This window comes from Coenobita brevimanus, chromosome 16 (genome assembly GCF_032717465.1).
Source record: "Coenobita brevimanus isolate Jiangsu-jjx chromosome 16, ASM3271746v2, whole genome shotgun sequence".
Lineage (NCBI taxonomy): Eukaryota > Metazoa > Arthropoda > Malacostraca > Decapoda > Coenobitidae > Coenobita > Coenobita brevimanus.
Window position 1 is genome coordinate 11,675,070 of NC_136969.1, and position 16,226 is coordinate 11,691,295.

Sequence of the window (16,226 nt, forward strand, 5' to 3'; positions counted from 1 at the left end):
CCGTTTCCAATGTCTCCATGGACGACGACAGAAAGCGGGAAGGCGACGTAAGCCAGTAAGCTATTTTAAATGTTTTGATCAACACACGAAAAGAGATAACAATTACTCAAAGACATGCAGTTATTACACTGCCTTTGGCCAGTTTTCCATTAAGAAAAATCTCTGGATTATTTAATATAAGCCAGAGGGCTGTCGGTGAAGGAAGTATAAAAAAAGAACCTCGATGTTTGCCTAGAGTCGGAGCTCCTTACAAAATGCTAACTTCTGTTATAGTCTGATATCCTCAGTGCATAATCGATTAGCAAGAGTAGTAACATGCAGAGGTTCATAAACAAATAATTGAGTTCAAAACTTCCAAATCAGCATTTTCTGTTCAGCAGGACATTATAGTTTATTTAAAAAGACAGATATTAAGATTAAAAGATGGAGTAAAGAGTGCGTGCTTTTGCATTGCAAGAGTTTATGAACTTATGTTTTGGTCCTGTTTATTGTTTAGTGTAAGAGAAAAAGGCAGAATCTGTCATACCTCCTTACAGCTAATAATAATTTTGCATCAATTGGGAATAAAGTTGCTAATTAGAATTATTACTGGAGAGAGGAAGACGGAATAAAAGGCAGTATGGTCTTGCTGCTACCACAGATAGGGCATCATTACGAAGAATAATTTCATTGTTATGGCATCCTTAGTGTTGCTGGATCATCACCATAACATTTGAAAATAAAGCAGTGTATTGCAGTCACTAGAATTTTCCTTAACTGGTCTTCAAAACTAGAGCATCTGTACTTGAAATCCTGGGAAACATTTAAATTAGGAACACGGAGTTATAGGCCTACTGCCCACCGCGCGCGGAGTAATACATTTCACATTCATTCAAATCGGGAAAGGTAACTAAGTGTTAACTTCTAATATCACTGCCTCCTGTTATTCATTTTACGTCATTCATAGCGCAATATAATATATAATTTATTTTATATGACCTGATGAAGGCATTGAATGTTTACCTTATATACACTGTTTTCATTGAACGTACGGCAGTGCAGAGTGACCGAAGCAATCTGAAACTCTGCCATCACTTCTTGGGGCGACTGTACTTCAGGCATCAACACACAGCAAGCAAATCTGAGGCAAAGATGTGCTCACACACACACACACACACACACACACACACACACACACACATCTCTGTAGTGTAGGCTATCTCCCTCAAAAGACCAATGTAGGACGTTTCAGCCACGGACATTTGGGTCATGGGCCACCAACCTCCGCTAATACCAATTCACCAGTCCTGTATGAGACAGCCCTAGCATGTATTCAATATGGACGGTGGGTGTTAGCGCCGAAGTGGTGACATGTAGAGAGGTGTATGGTATGTAGGAGGACTACTGGGCCTTGAGTGCAGGCTGTGAAGCCTATGCCCAGAGTCGGACACATAAAAAAAAAAAAAAAAAAAAAAAAACCTAGGACGTCTCGAAGTGTGAAGTGTTGTGAACCTAACCTAACCTAACCCAACCTGTCCCACCTGCCGTGGCCAGGACGTGCTAGGGTGGTGGCCCGTGGCTCAGACGTCCGTGGCCCAAATATAATACAGAATGGAGGCAGCAGGAATACACCCAACCAATGCACCATCATACACAACGGTATATGCTGACTATTTTGGCTAAGCTTGTCTCCGCTAAGAAGATATTTACACAAGAAAATAATTACACTAGAAAAAACACAATGACCACACACACACACACACAGACACACACACACACACACAAGAATAACTGCCATGAATTATATTAATGAAAAGCTCAGGATCCATGTGGTGGTGGTGGTGATGGTGGTGGCGGTGGTGGTGGTAATGATGGTTGGGTGGTGGTGGATGGGTGGTGGTGGTGATTGGCTGGTGGCGGCGGTTGGCTGGTGGTGGTGGCAGGTGGGTGGTGGTGGTGGTGGTTGGGTGGTGTGGTTGGGTGGTGTGGTGGTGATTGATGGGTGGCGGTGGTAATGGTGGTTGGGTGGTGTGGTGGTGGTGGCGGCTGTGGATGGATGGTGATGAATGGTTGTTGTTGGTGGTGGTGGTTAGGTGATTCACTGGTAATAGTGGTGGGTGCCCCGCCTGCAGCAGGAAGGGGGTTATTAGGCACATGTTACGGTAACACGATGTTAAAGTGCTGGAGAAGTGATGTAATGCCAGTGTCTAAGTCTTGTTTGATCTGTAAGAAATCAGCTGCAACATGACAACATTTTCCGTCCATGAAAGGTGCCTGAACTGTATTGATGGTATTGACCAAAACAATGGCACTGCGTCAGGTTCCGTCTATGTAAGGTGCCTGAACTGTATTCATGGTATTGACCAAAACAATGGCACTGCGTCAGGTTCCGTTTATGAAAGGTGCATGAATTATATTGATGATATTGAACAAAACAAATGCACTGCGTCAGATTCACTCAGCCACACCTCACGCCTCACATTCTCTCACCTGCCATATTGACACCAGCACAGGCTTCCTATTTTCACACGCCTTACCCGTTCATTTGTGCTTCTAGACACACGCTGCCTCGTTCTGGCAGCTCGCTGTTGTCTCACACCGCTGATGTGGTCCATAGTCTTGTGTAAGTGCAGCACAAGTTGGTACATTTACAAAAATACACCAACAAAAAAACAACACCGGCAACTTCCTTGCCTGCGCCTGCCCTCCTGGTCGGCTGTTGCATTGTGGATAGTATAGTGACGTCACAGCCAATCAGATGTCATCTCTTTCCGGCGTCATGACCCGCAGCCAATCACCGGAAATATACGTACTATATACCATCTTTCACTTGTGTCTCATGGATAAACCTTAACGAATTAGTGGTAAACATCTAACTTTACATTAATACTGCGTTGATATACTATATTTGTGATGTATCTATCTATCTATCTATCTATAGCCCGACGCCCTAATCCCGCAAAGGGTGTCCGCAGACAAAACTCCTCCAAGTCGCTCTGTCACCCACCATTTGACTACCTTCCCCCCAACTCACCCCCCCTCCCTCATTTACCTCTCAACTCCATCCCTCCACCTTATCCTCGGTCTACCTCTCCCTCTCCCTCCCTCCACCTCACCTACATACACCCTCTTAGTCAGTCTTTCATTCTCCATGCTCTTCACATGTCCAAACCACCTCAGTGTATTTCTCCTAATCTTCTCAACCACATCCACATCCACCCCACAGCGTTCCTTCACTTCTTCATTCGTCAACCTGTCCCTCCACGTCACTCCACATGCTCCTCTCAAGTACCTCATTTCCACTGCTCTCACTCTTGACTTGTTCCCATCTTGCAAGGTCCATGCCTCGCTTCCATACGTCAGGGTAGGGATCACAATACTATCATGCAGTGACTTCTTAACTTCCTTACTCACCTCCCTATTTCTCATCACTGCTTTCAGTGTACCAACAACCTTCCTTCCCTGCTGTACCCTTTCACGCACTTCATCCCCCAAAGTTCCATCCCTACTAATCACACTACCCAAGTACTTGAATGCACTCACATTCTCCATATCCTCACTATCCAACCTCACTGCACACTCTGTGACTTCATTCCTCTCAAACACCATAACTTTACTTTTGTTTACATTAACTTTCAGATTCCTCCTCCTACACACTGTCCCAAATTCATTCACCAAACCTTGCAACTCCCATTCATCTTCACTCAACAGTACTGTATCATCAGCAAACAGCAACACCGGAAGCTTCCAAATCTCACCCTCATTCATTAGAGCCACTCCCACATCCACTGCCCTACCCTGCACCTCCTTTACAACCCCATCCATGTATATATTAAACAGCCATGGAGACATCATACAACCCTGTTTCAGTCCCACATTGAGATCAAAGAACTCACTCAGCTCACCATCCACTCGCACTGCAGCCCTAGCTCCCTCGTACATACTCTTCACAGCACTCAACAATTTCCCCTCCACTCCATATATTCGTAATACCTTCCACATACCTTGCCTATCTATTCTATCATATGCTTTCTCCAAGTCCATGAAGGCAGCATACACTTTCCTTCCCTTCTCTAGATACTTCTCCACTAAACATCTTAGAACAAATATCTGATCTACACACCCTTTTCCCTTCCTAAATTCCCCTTGTTCTTCTCCAGCTAGCTCCTCTGTCATATGCCTAACCCTATCAATGAGTATTCTACCATATATTTTACCAGTCACACTAAGAAGGCAAATACCCCTATGGTTACCACATACTTCTCTCTCCCCTTTTCCTTTGTATAAAGGAACAATTATACCTGATTTCCAGTCCTCTGGAACCCTTCCCTCTTCCCAAGCCAATCTACACAACTTGCATATCCACTCCACAACAATCTCACCCCCATACCTAAGCATTTCACCACACACTCCATCAATTCCTGGGGCCTTTCCCAACTTAATCTTCTTCATCGCTTCCACTACTTCCGCCCTACTGATTTTTTCCTGCCTCCTCTCATCTCTTCTTCTCCCAGCCATTCCCCAACCACTTATACTCGCACTGCTCTCACTCTCTACATTCAACAAATCCTCAAAGTGCTCCTTCCATATCCTCAGTTTCTCTCTCTTCTCCACCAACAATCTATTATTCCTATCTTTCACTCCCCTACTATTTCCCCTTTCACACTGCCTTACTTTCTTTACCTCCTTCCAAAACAATTTCTTATTCTCCCTCCATTTCACACTCAGATTCCTCCCAAACTCTTCATCCACTTTCTTTTTACTCTCTTTCACCAGTCTCTTAACCTCCCTTCTCCTGCTCACATATACCTCTCTCTTCTCTCTCTCATCTGTTCCCCTACCTCTACTCGCTAACCATTCACTATATGCCTTCTTCTTTTGTTCCACAGCTCGTTTCACCTCATCATTCCACCATGCTGTCCCTTGCACACCCTTGCATCTCCTCCTCACTCCACAAACCGCCTCACACGCTGCGCCTATCTCTTCCGTGAATATCTTACATACGTCTTCCACCCCTTCCATCTGCTCTAGCTCATACCTTCCCAATCTTTCTTCCACTGTGCTCTTATACTCTGTCATTTTCTCAATATCTTGCAATTTCTCCACTCTTCTCACAGGAGTTGCTTCCTCCTGTCTTCCTCTTCGTCTCCTCAACCACTTTCTTTGCAGCTCTACCTTGACCATCACTAGGTGATGGTCCGAGACTCCATTCCCCCACCCTCTCCACACTCTTGCATCCAACACTTGTCTTCTCATTCGCTCATCCACACACACGTAGTCTATCATTGCCTTTCGTTCAACAAGTTCACCATCCATCCTCCTCATTACTCTCCATGTGTACCGGTGGATCATCTTATGCCGAAAGTAGGTGTTGGCTATTGCCAACCCCTTTCCAGCACAGATGTCCACCAAAGCACTTCCATTCCCATCTACGTCAGCTGGCACATCCCATTGACCAATCACTCCATCCACTCGTACATTCCCAACTTTGCCATTCGTGTCTCCAGTCAAAAGAACTCTCTCGCTCCTCTCAAATTTGTCCATCCATGCTTCTACACTCGCCCAAAACTCATCTTTCACTCTTGCCACTCGGTCCTCTGTCGGCGCATACGCACATACAATCGCCCACGCTTGTATACCTACTTTCATCCTCACCCATACAATTATTGCACCCACTGTTCCATACTCCTTCCACTTACTTATCATCAGACATAATCCCTCTCTTGCCCTCTCATTCTCATTAACTCCCATACATATACCTAATCCGTATTCCCATTCTCTCACTCTTTCACCAATCCTTTTAAGTTTAAGTCAATCCACATACATCCACTCTTGCATCCTCAAGCAAATGAACAATCTCTCTCTCATTCACTTCATCATTCACTCCTCTCACATTCCATGTCCCCATCCTCAGAATGTCCTTTGTCCATTCCTTAGTCGTCAACGTATGGTCCGTCCTGGTCCGAGGCACTTTATTCGCTTGTTTAGTTAGTTCTTTTTACGGGGTGGGGCACTAACCCACCACCAACTCTTTTAGTCGCCTCGTACGACAAGCAGGGATACTGGGTGAGTATTCTTGAAACCCCCCTAACCCCAGGGGGGAATGATCACTGATAATAATATATGATTACTGCATGACCCTCCCGAATAACCACACGCAGAATCTTTGTTTTATTTATTTTAATAATGGGCCACTTGGAACAGATATTAGTAAATGGCACGATAGCCCAGGCGGATTCACTGAATATAACCTAGCCAGTATGAAGTTTCTTGATTAATAAGATATGTGGGTGTATGGTTATCAGGTAAAAGTGAGAACCTACACACACACACACACACACACACACACACACACACACACAGAAAGAGAGAGAATATATATATATATATATATATATATATATATATATATATATATATATACAACACTATCTTATATATTTTGCTCACTGATATATATATATATATATATATATATATATATATATACAACACTATCTTATATATTTTGCTCACTGATATATATATATATATATATATATATATATATATATATATATATATATATATATATATATATATATATATATATATATATATATATTATATATACACGACACTATCTTACGTATTTTGCTCACTGACATGATTTTCATTACGAGGCACTTACACAGGAATTAGTGACGTTATGTGCATTTCTTAACGCAACTTTCCCGTTACAATAGCAGTTTTTTTTTTTTTCCATTATAATCCGATATTTTCTTGATTGGCACAATCACAGCTCTCTAGACATTTTACCAACTCGCTAGAAATCTTGCCATCTGCTGAAATGCCTAAGGTGCTGTTTTCCAATCGTGATAAAGATTTTTAAAAATTACTCATGAATATGTTGGTCAGTGTATGATCAATACCAAATACCGGTAAACTACTAACAACTGCACTTGCTGTCTGTTCGATGTAGTTTTAAGTGAGCGTCCACCTTGACATCACATGCTACAATACATATTACTTAACTCAAAGCTACAGTATTACGTAACATACTGATCAAAGGAAATCCAATAATCTAAGCTTCAGAAACGCTGCACCTACAATGTATTTAAACAGATGTTATAATATGGTAATATTCCTTCCTGAAATATTGTTATTCATGTATTTTGTACATAGAATAGATGGGAAGTTGTTGATTGCTGTGAAGAGTATGTACGATGGTGCTAAGGCTGCAGTGCGTGTGGATGGTGAACCAAGTGAATTTTTCTCTTTGAAGGTTGGATGAAACAGAGATGTGTCATGTCTCCATGGTTGTTCAATCTGTACATGGATGGGGTAATAAAAGAGGTACAAGGTAGGGTAGTGGATGTTGGAGTGCCCTGATGAGAGAGGGTAGTGTTTGGAAACTCCATGTACTGTTGTTTGCAGATGATACTATGTTGTTGAGTGAAGACGAAGGGGAGCTGCAAGACTTGGTGGATGAGTTTGGGAGAGTGTGTAAGAAACGGAATCTAAAGGTGAATGTAGGGAAGGGTAAAGTGATGGTCTTTGAGAGAGGTGGAGTCAGTGAATGTACAGCGAGGTTGGATGGTGAGGAATTGGAAAATGTGAGTATGTTTAAGTACTCGGGTTGTGTGATGAGTGAGGATGGAGGTTTGGAGGGTGAAGTGCTTGAAAGGGTACAGAAGGGAAGAAAGGTTCCTGGTTCCTTGAAAGCAGTGATAAGAAACAAGGAAGTGAGCATGGAAGTGAAAAAGTTACTACATGACAGTATTGTGATACCAACTCTAACGTATGGAAGTGAAGCTTGGACGTTGTTGGAAGGGCACAAGTCAAGAGTGAGAGCAGTGGAAATGAGTTATTTAAGAGGAGACTGTGGAGTCACATGGAGAGACAGGCTGACAAATGAGGCTATAAAGGAGCGTTGTGGTGTGGAAGTGGATGTGATAGGAAGCGTTAGGAGGAATACACTGAGGTGGTTTGGCCATGTGGAGAGGATGGAGGGTGAAAGACTGACGAAGAGAGTGTATGTGAGTGAGGTGGAGGGGGAGAGAGGGAGGGGGAGGCCGAGGATGAGATGGAGGAATGGGGTGGAGAGGTATATGAGAGAGGGGGGTGTGAGTTGGGAGCAGGACAGTGAAATGGCAGGGGACAGGGCGACGTGGGGGTGATTTGTTTGTGGCCATTCCTAACGGGATTGAGGCGTCTGGCAATAGATAGATAGATAGATGTATTTTGCCATATATGATGCATTTTTTTTTTTTTTTTAATATTTCAGTGTTTGTCTTTATATGTTGTTTCAGGTTTCACCCCCAAAACATAATCATAATATAATAATGTAACATGCTACAAACTTATAAACAGAACCTAAATAAATACCGAGGTGTATGTCATCGAGTGTTACAGGCAAAGATTACATATCAGTCTTGCACGTCCTTAGCCACGTGTGCACACATCCATATTACCATTATGACACATTTCATACTCACTATACCCCCCCCACCCTCACCACACGTATTCTCCCACACCCACACGCACACACACATACTGGGTTTAGCACTCTGTGTACTGAATGAAATCCTGCTTTTAATTCTGTTGTTCCAAATGTAAATACGCATATACTGTAGAACTAACATTAATGGCATGTTCATTAACACTGCACACAGTCAGGCTGGCAATACTGAAACAAAGAACAAAGACTGTGATTGGTGCATGAGAGCTGGAAAGCTCCCACAACATGCTTCATAAATGTATTTTGAGCATTCCATGTAGGCTGTTTGTATTTTTCATAAGAATGGCTGTTCATCAGTACGTTAACTTTAATTATTGACATAATTGGAGGAACAAGAACCTCTGCAATGACACTACAACTCACCACCATAGCTATGAGGACTGGAGGTGTCAGTGGCCACCTCCCCTCTAACTGGTATCCGCCACTGAACACACAATTACCTTCAGCATTAACGAAAATATCAGTGTGGGTATGGTTACCCCATGACTATTACTGAAACATGAACTATGCAAATAAGTAATGATTACTGGTTAACGTAATCCGCAATTTGAGGTGGTTATGTACTGCAGTTGTATTTTGGCACAGTATTAAATTTTAGGTAAACATACTAAATGCAACGTCATTACTCATTAGCACATGCTGATAATGTGTGTGTGTGTGTGTGTGTGTGTGTGTGTGTGTGTGTGTGTGTGTGTGTGTGTGTACTGATAGCTAACTGAGGAGTTTTAGAGAGAGAGAGAGTCGAGGTGGTGGAGCAGGCTGCATGTTTTCCGTTAACGAGGGAGGGGGTATCCTAGTGTGTAATCAGGTCTATATAAAGATAATAAAAGTCTATCTATCTATCTATCTATTGCCAGACGCCTCAATCCCGTTTGGGGTGGCCACAAACAAATCGCCTCCAAGTTGCCCAGTCCCCCGCCATTTCACCGCCCTGCTCCCAACTCACACCCCCCTCTCTCATATACCTCTCCACCCCATCCCTCCATCTCATCCTCGGCCTCCCCCTCCCTCTCCCTCCCTCTTCCCCCCTCCACCTCACTCACATACACTCTCTTCGTCAGTATTTCACCCTCCATCCTCTCCACATGGCCAAACCACCTCAGTGTGTTCCTCATAACGCTTCCTATCACATCCACATCAACACCACAACGCTCCTTTTTATCCTCATTCGTCAGCCTGTCTCTCCATGTGACTCCACAGGCTCCTCTTAAATAACTCATTTCCGCTGCTCTCACTCTTGACTTGTGTCCTTCCAACAACGTCCAAGCTTCACTTCCGTACGTTAGAGTTGGTATCACAATACTGTCATGTAGTAACGTTTTCACTTCCATGCTCACTTCCCTGTTTCTTATCACTGCTTTCAAAGAACCAGCAACCTTTCTTCCCTGCTGTACCCTTTCAAGCACTTCACCCTCCAAACCTCCATCCTTACTCATCACACTACCCAAGTACTTAAACGTACTCACATTTTCCAATTCCTCACCATCCAACCTCGCTGTACATTCACTGACTTCACCTCTCTCAAAGACCATCACTTTACTCTTCCCTACATTCACCTTTAGATTCCGTTTCTTACACACTCTCCCAAACTCATCGACCAAGCTTTACAGCTCCCCTTCGTCTTCACTCAACAACACAGTATCATCTGCAAACAACAGTACATGGAGTTTCCATACACTATCCTCTCTCACCAGGGCCACTCCAACAGGATATCACTGACACCTTAATAACTATACTGTAATGACTAAGAATATATAACTGTTGGCTGCTCACTCCCATACTCCCCCCTTCACCCTACATCGCGCCATTTCTGGGTGAACTTGCCTTCTGTTTCTGAACCACAATTCAACCTGTATCGTGATTCATGCTACAAGGCAAGAAAATTATTTTATATAACCCAGACTATAAATAGTATAGTGCAAAGCCCATTATCCCAGTCACATAATATTTATTAGCCTATATCATATCACAATCATTGTGCCAATCAAGAAAACATCATATGTTAATGGACAAAACCTGCTATTGTAACAGGAAAGTTGCGTTAAGAAATGCACATAAACATCATTAACTCCTGTATACGTGTCCCGTAATAATAATGTCAGTGAGCAAAATATATAAGATATTGTTGTGTCAGTTATATTGTCAAGTAAGTTATAGTAAGTTAGTAAAGTTACTGTTAGACTGTTATACTGCATGGAATAATATCCATTATAATCAGAGGTTAATAAAAAAAATAAATAAAAAAAAACATAACATCTGTTTGGAAATCGTTCATTAGTAGGAAGTCAACGTACCCTCCTCGATCACCTCCAGCAGTCTGTTTGCATAGAGGCAACATGGTTCCGTATGAGCTGTTGCTGGCTTTTGAACTGTTCCCACTAGGCATGGATGTGGGCCAGTAGTTCATCTGGTGTCCGTCCTCTCTCAGGCTTTCAACAGTTAACCATATTCCCCCATACACTATCGATGGGGTTCATGTCTGCTTCCTTCCTGAACCAGTCGAGCAGCTGCAAGTCCTCTCGACCTCCAAACAATTCCCAGACTCTTCTTGCCGTGTGGATGGGGCAGCGAACCTGAACAAAAATTATAGGGCCGGGAGGAAACGGACAGTTCCGCTCCTGAACTAAGGAGAGGAAAAAATTCTGCAAAATTTCAATGCATTTTTGAGCAGTGGAACTCCCATCTATCCTGGTGACGTCACCCATACCGTGGATGCACACACACACCCCGACATTGACGGTGACGTGTCCACTTCTAGCCTTCTCGTAGATGTTCCTACAGTAGTAAATGCACGTGAACAGAATATTTATACATCGCTCATATAGTTCCATTTCTCATATATTTGACACTTTGGAAAAAGCCACCGTTTTTCATGTTATGGTTCATTATGCACTGTTTGTTTGGTATATTTTATGGGGATTGTAAGGCTTAACAAACAGTGGTGCAAGTGTTGGTAATATGCGTTCATCTAGACGTATTATTACTATGAATATCAATTGATCCCTAATTTTTTTTTTTTTATTAATTATACATATCGTCAGCAAATTTATACATATGCATTAGAGTACTGTCGCCTCCAGAAATCTTTTCTCTATCATTAAATTTTATGAATACAAAATACCTGTAACAGCCATATTGAAAAGTGTCAGGCATACGATCAACGCATCTCTATACTCTGGCCTTCATCTACATACTGCTCTTCCACACTCTCCAATTTTTCCTCAACCTATCTATTTACGATAATTCTTGCAATTCACTACCATATATATATATATATATATATATATATATATATATATATATATATATATATATATATATATATATACAGTATATTTGTATATTTTTGATGTGTGTGTATGTGTGTGTGTGTGTGTGTGTGTGTGTGTGTGTGTGTGTGTGTGTGTGTGTGTAAGTTCTCGCTTTTACCTGATAACCATACACCCACATATTAATCAAGAAACTTTATACTGACTATAGGTTATATTCAATAAATCCACGTGGGCTGTCATGTCATTTACTCATATCTGTTCCAAGTGGCCCAGCATTAAAGTAAATAAATAAAATGATTATGGATGTGGACATTCGGGAGGGTCATGCAGTAATCATATATTATTATCAGCGATCAATTTCAAACTCCGATGCAACATAGGGTATTGGTTTTACACTTGACCACTCTCATTTTATAAGGAATTACATTGGCCAGTAAAGGACAGCTGGATTTATAACCACACCAAAAAATACCTGAACTTCGCAAACTATTAAACCCTGAACTGGCTGCCTTTTCGAAGTAGGTTACATGAAAGTCCACAGTGTGAGCCTTCATGACATAGTTAATACAATATATATATTGTTACGGAACAGAGAAAGATAATGTACACTTTAAGTGAGAATACTAAAAATCACTACTGTCCCGTAAAGTTCCAGTTCAAAACAAAGAGCTAGGTAAAATTACAAATTAAAGTTTAATGCTCAAACTAATAACAAAACATTCAGGACTCATAAGGATAATGTAATGGCAAAAAACAGGTTAAATATATGGTTAACTGCAATAGCCTCTATTAACACAAAATTAGCATGAGTAAATTTATCTAAGTCAGCCCTGTTAAAATGAGATACCAGATAATACTCAGTGAATGCCATATATATTATTACAGATACAAAAAATTATTAATGATGACTGACATAAAGAACCTTACATGAATTACAAAAACCTCACCAGGCCTAAGAATTAACCTTATGCTACACAGTACAAGAAAAAATGCAACAACACTTATACTCAAATTACACAGCTGCTAGATGGTTGGAGACTTCCTGAGCACTCAATAATAACTGTACAGGGGAGGACAGAGATGTGAACAAAATGAGTATATCTAAGTGGCAATGATCCAAAGACTGAGCTCATTATATAGGGGCCGGCAGAGCTTGATACAACTTGTAAGAAGGACGCGCAAATGAAGCCACGGGGACAAAGAGTTGACAATCCCGCTCTGAACAACAGAAAGAACGACTTACTCTACTATAAGGGTGGAAGGGGGGAGTGAGGTAGAACACGCTCATGATCAAACATGCAGCAACTGTACGTTAAAATTACACAAAGGATGATGAAATCATAGGTTATGAAACACCTCCCCACAAAGAAAAAAGAAATTTACAAAGGAAATTTCTTATTACTCTAAAACAATCTGTCTAAAGTCTAGATAAGCAATCTACAATAACATTTTCTTTCCCCTTGACATGTTGTATGTCTAATGAATACTCCTGAAGAAGTAGACTCCATCTTGTCAATCTCTAATTTTTATCTTTAAACTTATTAAGGAATTTCAGTGGGTTATGATCGGTATAAATGATTATGGGGTCAAAACCAGAACACAAATAAAATGAAAAATGCTGTAAACCCAAAATCAAGGCCAAAAGCTCTTTCTCAATAGTTGAGTAGTTCTTTGGAGGTGGAGTGAACTTCTTCCTGTAATAAGATACAGGGTGTTCAATACCCTGATCATCCTCTTGCAGCAAAACAGCCCCAGCTCCTGTATCACTTGCATCAACAGCCATCTTAAAAGGCTTAGCAAAATTTGGAGAAGCGAGCACTGGCTGACTTAATAGAATAGCTTTAAGTTTGCTGAAAGAGGATTCACAGTTATCGGTCCAGACAAATTTAACTCCCTTTTTCAGTAGGTCTGTAAGTGGTGATACAAGAATTGAAAAGTTAAGAACAAATCTCCTGTAATAACCTACCATTCCCAAAAATCTTTGTAGCTCTTTCCTACTTTTAGGTCTGGGATGATCACTTATAACCTGAACCTTAGCTCCTGGTGGTGCAACATGTCCATCACCAATTACGTACCCAAGGTACTGAACTTTAGCTTGACCAAACTCACACTTTGATAAATTAGCTACAAGATTAGCATGAACCAAACGCTCAAGAAATTTACTGACATGGCATAGGTGATCTTTCCAGTTGTCACTGAAGATTAATACATCATCAATATAAACAGCACACCCTGCCAAACCCTCTGTTACAACATTCATGAGCTTCTGAAATGTGGCTGGTGCATTCTTCATACCATATGGCATTACAGAACATGCAAAAGTCTTTCCTAGTGTTACAAAACATGAGATCTCCCTAGCACGTTCAGTCATAGGTACTTGCCAGTATCCCTTTAACAAATCGAACTTACTTATGTACCTAGCCTTTCTGATCTTGTCTATGCAATCTTACACGCGAGGGAGAGGGTAAGTGTCTGTTTTGGTTATCTGATTAACACGTCTGTAGTCGATGCAAAGCCGCTGTGACCCACCTGGCTTAGGGACTAGAGTGACAGGAGAACTCCACTCGCTCTGACAGGGCTCAATCATCTTGTGGTCCAACAGGTAGCCAAGCTCCTTCTGGATGAGAGGAACTTTCACTGGGTTCACACGGTAAGGAGGCAATTTAATTGGCTTTGCGTCTCCAACATCGACATCATGCATCAACACAGTGGTTCTTCCTGGAGTGGCACGGAACACTTGCGGGTACTCCTGCAGTAATGCCGAAAACTCCTGCCTTTCCTCGGGAGGTAGATGAGAAAGCTTAGTCTGGAGATCATTCATGATATCAGGATTCTTCCCCAAACTATCACTCAGGCTCATACTGCATGGGAGAGCTTCACTTGCGGACTCGGGTGGAACAGCTACAGTGCAGACTGGATTATTTTCGTCCCGCCTGTGATATAACTTTATCATGTTGATGTGACAAAGTTGCTTGTTCTTTCTACGATCTGGTGTGGCGATGACATAGTTGACATCACTGAGTTTCTTCTCCACGAAATAAAGACCACTAAACTTGGCTTGAAGAGGTTGCCCATGCACTGGTAGCAGAATCAAAACCTGATCTCCTGGCTGAAAGTGGCGTAACCTGGACTTCTTATCATACCAAGTCTTCATCTTCTCCTGAGCAGCTCCTAAATTCTCTCTCGCCAGCTGTAAAGCAGTGGACAGCCGTTCTTTGAACTTCATCACATACTCCAGCAGGTTGACGTCATCTTCCTCCAACAGCCAGCATTCCTTGAGTAGCTTAAGGGGTCCTCTTACTTCATGGCCAAACAGTAGTTCAAAAGGTGAGAAGCCCAGTGATTCATTTGGAGATTCTCTTGCGGCAAACACAACGAATGGAAGACCTTTATCCCAGTCTTTCTGATGTTCCAAACAGTATTTCTTGAGCATCGATTTGAGTGTTTGATGATATCTCTCCAACGCTCCTTGGGTCTGGGGATGGTAAGCTGAAGACGTGATCTGGGTGATGCCCAACTTTTTCAGAGACTGCTTGAAAACATTTGACATGAAATTACTTCCTCGGTCTGACTGTACCTCCTTGGGCAGACCAAACTTTGTGACGAACCCTAGCATTTCCTTAACCACGTTCTTTGCTGAGATATTTCTAAGTGGAATGGCTTCAGGATAACGAGTAGCCATATCAATCAGGGTCAACACATAAGAAAATCCTGAAGAAGTCTTAGGAAGAGGGCCCACAATATCCACCAACACACGGGTGAAAGGCGCCTCAAAAGGAGGAATGGGAACTAGAGGTGCAACCTTTTCTGTCTGATTACACTTCCCCACAACTTGACAGGTGTGACAAGACTTAAAATACCAGGAAACATCCCTGAAGATACCTGGCCAGTAGAAGTTTTTCAAAATGCGTGCCACAGTCTTCCTCACTCCAAGGTGTCCTGCCAAACTGGAATCATGAGCCACTCTAATGATATCCTGCCTACAAACTCGAGGGATGACAACTTTATGTACAACCTCCCATTCACAGTCGGCTGATGCTGTTGGGGGTCTCCACTTCCTCATAAGTACTCCTGACTTTACATAATAACAAGTAGAAGCACCGGCTGACTCTTCTTCACTGTAAGCAGAGTTAGGTAGACCTTTCAACTCAGGGTCAGCAACCTGTAACTCAACCAACTCTTGACGAGACAAATTATCAACACTACGGGGTACTGCCTCATCTGGTGAGTGGTCCAAGTTAGCAAAACAAGTGTCAGCTAAGATAACATCATCATCATCATTATTATCCTCTAAATCACCAGTAACTTTAGACTTAGCCCTAGTGACAGCACATGCAGGGAACACATCAGGGACATCACAATCCTGGGACGCAGCCACTGGCTCACTAGACGACTGAGGAGCTGGACACACTTGACTTCCACCAATATCATTTCCAAGTAAGAAAGTTACACCTGACATTGGGAGTGTCGCAACC